The sequence below is a fragment of the Camarhynchus parvulus genome, chromosome 7 (genome assembly GCF_901933205.1).
Source record: "Camarhynchus parvulus chromosome 7, STF_HiC, whole genome shotgun sequence".
In the NCBI taxonomy this organism is placed as follows: domain Eukaryota; kingdom Metazoa; phylum Chordata; class Aves; order Passeriformes; family Thraupidae; genus Camarhynchus; species Camarhynchus parvulus.
Window position 1 is genome coordinate 36825852 of NC_044577.1, and position 9415 is coordinate 36835266.

The following is a 9415-nucleotide window of genomic DNA, read 5'->3' on the forward strand; positions in this document are numbered from 1 at the left end:
CCCCTCGGGATCCATCCATCCCTTCCCGATCCATCCATTCCCTCCCGATCCATCCCCTCAGATCCATCCATCCCCTTCTAATCCATCCCCTCGGGTCCATCCATCCATCCCATCCCCTTCTGATTCATCCATCCCCTCCTGATCCATCCCCTCGGATCTATTCATCCCCTTCTGATCCTGATCCATTCCCCTCAGGATCCATCCCATCCCCTCCTGATCCATTCATCCCTCCTGATCCATTCATCCCCCCCTGATCCACTCCCCCGGCCATCCCCCCATCCATTCATCCCCTCCTGATCCATTCATCCCCTCCTGATCCATCCATCCCCTCCTGATCCATCCCCTTGGATCCATCCCTTCCTGATCCATCCATTCCCTCCTGATCCATCCCCCTCGGATCCATCCATGCCTCTTGGATCCATCCCTCAGATTCATCCACCCCCTCCTGACCAATCCCCTCAGGATCCATTCCATCCCCTCGGATCCATCCCCTCTCAATCCTGATCCATCCCCCTCAGATTCATCCGTCCCGTCCTGATCCATCCATCCATCCATCCATCCATCCATCCATCCATCCATCCATCCATCCATCCATCCATCCCCTGGGATCCATTCCCTCCTGATCCATCCCCTCGGATCCATCCATCCACCCCTTGGGTTCCAATCCATCCCATCCCCCTTGGGATCCATCCCATCTCCTTGGATCCATTCAACCCTTCCTGATCCATCCCCTCCCGATCCCAATCCATCCCTCTCGGATCCCCTCTCCTCCTGATCCCTATCCCTCCCCTCAGACCCCTCCCCTGGGATCCATCCCCTCGCCCCCAGGGATGGGCAGAGGCTCCCCCCGAGCAGCTGCTGCAGCTCACAAAAGGGTGGGAAGGTTTTCCCGAGCTTTTCCAAGGGAAGGATGCTGTAAAGAGGAATTCAAATGGTTCATGGGGATGTTGTTAGGAAGGGTTCTGTCCTTGCTCTGCAGCCAGGCTGGGAGAGCTGGGAATGTTCCCCTGGAGAAGGGAAGGATCCAGGGAGAGCTCAGAGACCCTTGCAGGGCCTAATGCCATCCCATCCCATCCCATCCCATCTATGGGCATGGACACCTTCCCCATCCCAGGCTGCTCCAGCCCGGCCTTGGGCACTGCCAGGGATCCAGGGGCAGCCCCAGCTGCTCTGGGAATCCCAGCCCAGCCAGGAATTCCCAATTCCCAATGTCCCATCCATCCCTGCCCTCTGGCACTGGGAGCCATTCCCTGGCTCCTGTCCCTCCATCCCTTGTCCCCAGTCCCTCTGCAGCTCTCCTGGAGCACCTTCAGGGGCTCTGAGCTCTCCCTGGATGGATTTGGTCATTCCCAAAATCCTGAGCACAGCTCTCATGAATTAAAATGATATTTTCCCCCCCATTTTCCTAGGATACAAAAAGCCAGGCCAGTCCCTGTTTTGTTATGACTAATCCAAGGGTATATGAAGGAAAATTTCCCCAAAAATGGGATATTGGGAAGCAGCTCCCAGAAATTTGCCTTCCCTGGGAATGCTGCACAGCCACCTCCTGCTCCCTGTTCTTGGAGGGTCCCTTTTCCCTTTTGGATCAGAATTGTTCAACACCCATTAAAAAAATTAAATTTAAATATGCAAATCAATGGCTGAAAGGTAAATATTCCCTGAGCCGTTATTCCCTGTGTGGCAGGAATGGGATATTTTTAAACCCAAGGAAATATGGCTGGGAAAAGCTCCATATGTTAATGAGAGCTGATTGGTTCTGAACTTAATTAGGGATGGGAGCAGGGGAGCCTGAGTGACATCTGTTACTTCCTTCTGTAACTCCTGATATTTTCCATGGATGTCACTCCAGGAGAAGCTCATTCCTGAGGTCTTTCTTCCCAGAGAAATGTTTGGATTAAAAATGAATAACAGCATTGGCTCCTTTGGGCCAACATTAGAACACCTGAGATTTTGCTGGGTTTGTGTTCGGGGTGTCCAACCAGGTTTGTTTTTCATGGAGTGTCCCAAGAGGAGAAATGTTATCCCAAAAGTTGGATTTAATCCCAGGATCTGTTCTGATGCAGGGGTTTAACCTTCCTCTACCGGGTTGGACAGCACACACTCAGATTCCATGGAATTGTGGGATGGTTTGGGGTGGAAAGGACCTTAAATCCCATTTATTTCCCATCCCATCCATGGGCAGAGACACCTCCCATTATCCCAGGGTGCTCCAGCCTGGCCTTGGGCACCTCCAGGGATCCAGGGGCAGCCACAGCTGCTCTGGCAGGAATTCCCAATTCCCAAGTTCCCATGCATCCCTGCCCTCTGGCACTGGGAGCCATTCCTGGGCTCCTGTCCATTATCCTGGAGGATTCCCCAGCTTAAACCATTCCATGGTTCCATGAAACCACAATAAATCCTTGCTGATTTTGGAGCTGTGTTTGGAGTGATGAACTCCCTGAGCTCCCAGTGGGGCTGGAATTCCCTGAAATTGGGGGGAGCATGGGAGATCCATGCTTTGGAACACCATTTTCCCTCTCTCCCCTTCATTTCCATCGGGATACAAAGGGATGGCTCAATGCAAAGCTGGAGTGGAGCTGCTCAAATGAGATCCCAGCTGGAAAATTTGGCATTGGGAGGAGAATTTGTCCCACTTTGTCTGCATCCATGAAACCCCAAGAGTAGCTGGGATGTTCCCACGGAACTTTTACAACTCTGTGTCTACAACTCCACGCAAAATGAGCATCCCTTTCCTAGCTGAGCCTTCCTCATTTGACAAAATAATTCCAGCTGGGAAAAAAGGGGTTTATAGGAGCATAGAGCTGGGAATCTGCACCCAAAGATTCCGGGCTTCCCCAAATCCCTGCTTTCTTACGGGAATTTTTGGCAGAGCCCAACCTCCCTCGGATGGGAGGAGAAATCTCTGTTTGGAAGAGAAATTTTTGTGCTGGAGAAAAATCTTGGAGTTGAAGAGAAATCCTTGATTTTTCACTAACCTATCCTTTTAGAATGTGTGATTTGCAGGGAATTTTTGCTGGTTTTATTTTTAGGGAAAGAGGAGCTCTGTGGTTAAAGCCAACTTCCCCCTATCCAGTGCATTTGGTGTAAAAAACTTGTTTTACTCCAAGATTTAAGATCCAGTGTTAAGTTTTTGGAGTTGAACTTCAAGCTTTTGGAGTTTTCCTCTTCCTCGTCCTCCTTTTGGAGTTCTTCCTCGTCCTCCTTTTGGAGTTTTTCCTCCTCCTCCTCCTTCTTTTGGAGTTTTTCCTCCTCCTCCTCCTTTTGGAGTTCTTCCTCCTCCTTTTGAGTTCCTCCTCCTCCTCCTTTTGGAGTTTTCCCTCCCATTTTTTGGTGCCCAAGGTTCCCTGGATGTCCCCAAACCCAGAATTAGCGGGGCTGGGATCGCTGCGTCCATCCCACACCATGGAATGGATTTTGGGAATGATTTCTGTCCAAAGGCTCAGCTCACAGCTCGGGGGTTTTCAGGAGCTCATTTTCATTGGAATAGCGGCTTGGGGATGGGGAATTCATGGAATGTTCTCTGTGAGGGAGGAAGGTCTGGCTGGAAGCGGGGAGGAGCCGCTCCCTCTGCTCCATCCTCTGCTTCCTCTGCCGGCATTCCTCCTTTTGCAGGAAAAGCTGAGCCTGGCTGGATCCAAGACTTCCATGAGGTGAAATTCCCGGGAGGAATGAGGGAGGAGCAGCTCTCACCTCCTGCATCCACTGGGCAGCAGCTCCTCGGGAGGGGAAGGAGCAGCGATGGGAAGGGGCTGGCACCAGAGGAGGCTCCAGGAGCCTGGGAAAGGGATTTAGGGACGAGAACCTGGGAAAGGCTGGGCCCAGGGATTTAGGGATTCAGGGATTCAGGGATGAGGAGCCTGGGAAAGGCTGGTCCCAGGGATTTAGGGATGAGGAGCCTCTGCAGAGTTGATCCCAAACCACCTCGGACCTGGTTTTAGCTCCTGGTGCCATCTGGGAATTGCAGCAGGAGGGATCTCAGGGATTCCTTAAAGCAGGAATTGTGCTGCAGATACCAGGGATGCTCCTGGAAATGCCTTTTTGGCGGGAAGGAGGCTGAGGAAACCCAGGATGTCCCAGCCCTGGTGTGGGGGAGGGCAGTTGGGAAAATGTTGGGAAAACTCCTGCATGGAAAAGGTTGGGAGGTGGAGTTCCCATTCCTGCAGGGATTTAAAGCCCTGTGGATGTGGCACTTGGGGACCTTGGCAGCTCAAGGATTGGATTTGACAACACTGGAGATATTTTCCAAGTTTTCAAACTGAAGAAAAAGTGGGAATAAGGGCAGCAGAGAGGTGGGGAACAGCTGATTCCCTCTGGTTTTGGAGCCATTAAGAAATGTGTTCAAAATGCAGCAGGAGCTGAATCCCAAATATGAAAATGGCACCTGAGTGGAAAAAAATATTTCAATTTTTTTTCTTTTTTCTATGGTTTTGTTTGTTTGGTTTAATCAGAAGAAGCTCACTCGGGCTCAGGGAAGGGAATCCAAGTCCTTCCCATGGTTACAATCACCAAGGAAACCACTCTGGTGGTATCCAGGGCTGGAATTTTAGTTTTCCAGTTGTGTGCCTCTTGGAGAACTGATTAGAGAAGGAAAACTCCTCCAGGCTCTATGGATTGCTCAAATTCCTCATAATTTTATATCCCTTTATCCCAGAGTTTTTCCCATCCCTCCAGAGCTCCTTGGAGCTGCTGCTTTTCCTCTCTCCAAACACAGACAAATTTAAAAATACAGCTGGACATGATGGAAAAGCAGGAATTAAGGAATTCTCAGTAATCCAAATGTTTCCCAGCCATCTCAGGTATTTCCTAAAAGGATCCTTGATTTAAATGTTTTCTTGGGATCTTTATTTCAAAGTCAGTCACTCCAAAGAATTTCCAGAGCTTGAAAGATTTTCCCAAATCAAGCAGATTTTGGAAAATAATTGGAGTCTGTGGAAAAATCCGTGGGTTTTGTGGAAAAGCAGATTTCTGAGCCAGGGAAAATGTTGGGACGTGGTGCAAAACTACAAGCAGCATCTTTCCAGTTGTCCCAGTAAACTTTGGGATGCCTGACTTCTACTGCATCTGTTGTTTGTGCCAATCCTTAATTTTCCCAAATACATATCTTGAGGAAATCTTCCAGACCCAAAATCTTGGGAGAACTGAGGGGATATTGATCTAAGCACTTTTGAAAGCCGGGAAATGAGGAGTAGAATTGGAGAATCACGGACGGGTTTGGGTTGGGAAAACCATCTGAGGGCATCAGATCCCAAAATTCCCAGCACTTCCCATGCCCAATCTGTGTCCCCAAGTGCCACATCCACGTGGATTTGAAATCCCTCCAGGAATGGGGGGAGCTGGATGCAGGGGATGGAGCCTCAGGGGTGTTTTCCCTGCTCCTTTGGCAGGAACATTCCAGAGGTGGGATTGCCCTGGATGGAGATCCCGGTTCTCCAGCCTGAGAATCCCACGGGATTGGATCAGGAGAAGATTCTCTCCTTGGGCATTCCCTGCCTGCTGCAGGGCAGGAAAGCAGGAAGGAGTTAGGGAAAGGAGTCAGGGAATCCCTGGAAAGTGAGGCTTCAAGAGAAACAGGGAATTGCAGCCTGGATGGGAATTGAGAGCCCCTGAGGAGGCTCCTAAAGTTAAACCTGAGCTTGGAGTTAATCCTGGCTGCAGGTGTCCCTCTGCTTCCCAAAAATCTGCATTTGGGACAGGTTTCCTGGGAATTTCAGGTGTTTCCCAGCAGATTCCAAGGTGAAGCCCCAATCCAAGAGGCAGCTGCACCCCTGGTTTTTGGGAATTAATCCCTTCCCAGAGGAGGCCGGGCTGGAGCTTGGGGAGCTCAGGGACAGCAGAACTTGGATTTGGAGGCTTCTCCAGGCAATTCCTTTGCCATTCCCACCTCTGTCCCTGTGCTGATGAGCTGTGCACCTGGATCCAGGATTTTCCATGGGCTCTCAGTGGGTTTTGTGTGGGAGAAGATAATTCTGGATAATTATCCCGGGGAAATTTCCAGCGCTGGAGGCCACGCTCCATCTCCCTTCTCCTCCCTTTGCCATCCCTTGAAATGAGCCCTTCCTGAGCACACGGAATTTTCCCAACACAAACACTTCACCCAAGCTTATCAGACAGAAAATGCCAGAGAAATTACATTACACCCAGCAAAAAGCGTGGATTGGCCCCTCTCTCCCTCACAGATGGATTTTGGCTATTGTTCATTTTTCTCCTGTCATAAAATCTTCCATCCTTTATTTTCCCTTTATGTCCCGGACAGTTCCTAATCCTCTGCTGAAGCCTGGATGACAGGAGGCGATTTTCCAGTTTAAAATGAGATGGAAGTAAAGCCTCTGGCTCTGCAAACCTCTCACTTTACATTCATTTCCATTTATTTTCCTTCATTTCAGGGGTAAACCTCTTTGTTTTCCCTTTTCCCATTTATTTCAGGTGCAAACCTCCCAATTTTCCTTTATTTTCCTTTTTTTTTCCTTTATTGATGGTACAAATCTCCTTGTTTTCCTTTTTTCCCTTTATTTTCCAGTAAAAACCTCCTTTTTATTTTCCTTTCTTTTCCTTCCTTTCTTTTCCTTCCTTTCTTTTCCTTCCTTTTCCTTTTTTCCATTATTTTTCCTTTCTTTTCCTTCATTTTTTCCTTTATCTTTTCCTTTATTTTTTCCTTTATTTTTTCTTTATTTTTTTCTTTATTTTTTCCTTTATTTTTTCCTTCCTTTATTTTTTCCTTCCTTTATTTTTCTTTACTTCTTTCCTTCCTTTATTTTCCTTTATTTTTTTTCCTTCCTTTATTTTCCTTTATTTTTTTCCTTCCTTTATTTTCCTTTATTTTTTTCCTTCCCTTATTTTCCTTTATTTTTTTTCCTTCCTTTATTTTCCTTTATTTTTTTTTCCCTTCCTTTATTTTCCTTTATTTTCTGTGTAAACCTCCTGGTTCCCCTGAATTCCCCTCTATTTTCAGGTGCAAACCTCCTGATTTTATGGGACGAGCTTTAAAGTCTGTTCCAACCCAAACCAGTCTGGAATTCCATAATTCCATCATCCGTTTCCAACCAAATATTCCCATACATCGTCCTCATAACCCCAAAAGTTCTGCAGGTCCAGAATGACACTTGAGGGGGAAAAAACCCAATTTTTTTTTGTAATGAAATGGAATTTAAGGTTCTTTCCATCCCAACCCAGCCTGGAATTCCAGCGCCAGCTCCCTGGAATGCTCTGAGCTCTGCCTTGGAGGCAAAGCCAGGCTTGGGCTCTCCCAGGAGCTGCACATTCCAGGCCTGTGTGGATTGCCAAGATTTGGTGTTTTGACAGGAAAACTTCCCGAATGAATGCGGGAACCTGGTCCTGGCTGGAATTTGGGACAATACCGGGAGTTCCACCCCCAGATAGCCCCTGGCACCCCATTCCTGCCCTAAATCCAGGGTGTGGATGCTGCTGGTGCCTCAGGAGCAGCACAGATTATCCTCATCCCAGAGCTCTGGGGGGTTCAGCGGCACCTCTCGCTTGTGAGCTGCTGCAGCCTGGCTGAACCTGCAGTTTGGGAATGAACCTTGGCACAGCAGGAGCCATTCCCTCCCCTCTCCAAGGAAGGAGCTCTGGGTACCTGGAATGTGCTGCTGAGCCGCGGGATAATGGGAACGATGAGGAGGCAGCAGCACGGGGCCATTAATGGCCATTAAACCAGCCCAGGGCTCTGAGTGCTCCTGGATTTCAGCTGGGAAACCGCAGGATGTCCATCCTTGGAGGCAATCTGGGATGGAAAGGGATTTTCCAGTCTTTTTTCAGCCCTGCTGTGGGATGGATGAGCTCCGCTGGCACAGGTAACACCCACCAGCACTGAGGGCTGGGAGGGAATGATGGAACTGTGCTTTTCTCCCTCATCCCAGCTTTGCTGGATGCAAGAAAATCCCTGGGCTGAGTGCAGGGCTCTGATTCATCCCAGAGTGCGATGGAGTTGGCTCAGGAGGTGCAGTCATTCCCATTTCCCAAAAAAACAGAGTGTCCAGCTGGGAAAGAGCCACTGGCAGCTGGGCTGTGCCAGCTCGGGGTGACACAGCCCAGGGCACCTGCAGGGCTGGGGACAGCTCCAGGATCCAACAGGAGGGACCCTGAGGGGCTGGGAAGGGGCCAGGGAAGGGAACGGAGCCGGGCAGGGGCTGGAGAATCCCTGAGGGAGCCGGGCAGGGGCTGGAGAATCCCTGAGGGAGCCGGGCAGGGAATGGAGAATCCCTGAGGGAGCCGGGCAGGGAATGGAGAATCCCTGAGGGAGCCGGGAAGGGAATGGAGAATCCCTGAGGGAGCCGGGCAGGGAATGGAGAATCCCTGAGGGAGCCGGGAAGGGAATGGAGAATCCCTGAGGGAGCCGGGCAGGGAATGGAGAATCCCCGAGGGAGCCGGGCAGGGAATGGAGAATCCCTGAGGGAGCCGGGCAGGGGCTCACCTGGAGCAAAGGAGGATCCCCAGGGATCTTTTCCCTCTCTGGAATTCCCTGCCAGGAGGGCACAGCCGGGGGGGTCGGGCTCTGCTCCAGGGAACAGGGGCAGGAGCAGAGGGAACGGCCTCAGGCTGGCCCAGGGGAATTTCAGCTTGGATATTTGGGGCAATTCCATCATGGAAAGGGTTTCCAGCCCTGGCACAGCAGCCAGAGGTGGAATCCCCATCCCTGGGAGTGTTCCCAGACCTGTGGAGGTGGCACTTGGGGACAGGGTTAAGGGTGATGGTTCATGGCTTGCTCTGGTCTTTCCCAAACAATTCCATGGTTTTAGATCAAGTCCCCCATGAACTCCCATGAATTCCCAGACCTTTTCCCTGTTCCACAGCCCTGAGCTGCTGTTCCAGGTCTCCCCAGGCCTTTAATCCAATTAATGCCCCAGCTCCTCCATGGCACCACGGAGCTCCCTGGAAGCTTTGAGCTCTTTTTACAGCAAAGTTCCTCATTTTTCCCGAAACCTTCACTTTAATTAATGTCTGGATTCTCCTGTTGTGTCCAAGGATGACCACTGTCAGGGCTTATTAGCTAATTCCTGCTGGCCTCCATTTTCCAATAGCATCCTCTTTTTTTCCCAAGGGAATTAATTTCCCGCTTCAAGGCTATCCCTGGATTTGCTTTGTTCCAGTTGTAATTCCTGTGACAAAATGGGCCTGGGAGAAGGTGCTGTTTGTAAAATTTCACCTTGGAGGACTCGTGGAGTTTTGGGATGAGAAAACCCAGCCCTCAATTCCAACAGGTGCCTGAAGAATTCAAAATAATTCCTGCACCAACTCTTTGACTGCAGAGTTTGGGAATTACAATTGGAAAAGAGCAAAAAGGGATGGGAAGTGCATGGAATGTGCAAAGACAATTAAGGTAATTCGTGGTTCCCTCTCTGTTGATATTCCAAAGGGGTGTGACACATGGAATTAGGGATTATTTGCTGCTGGGATCCCA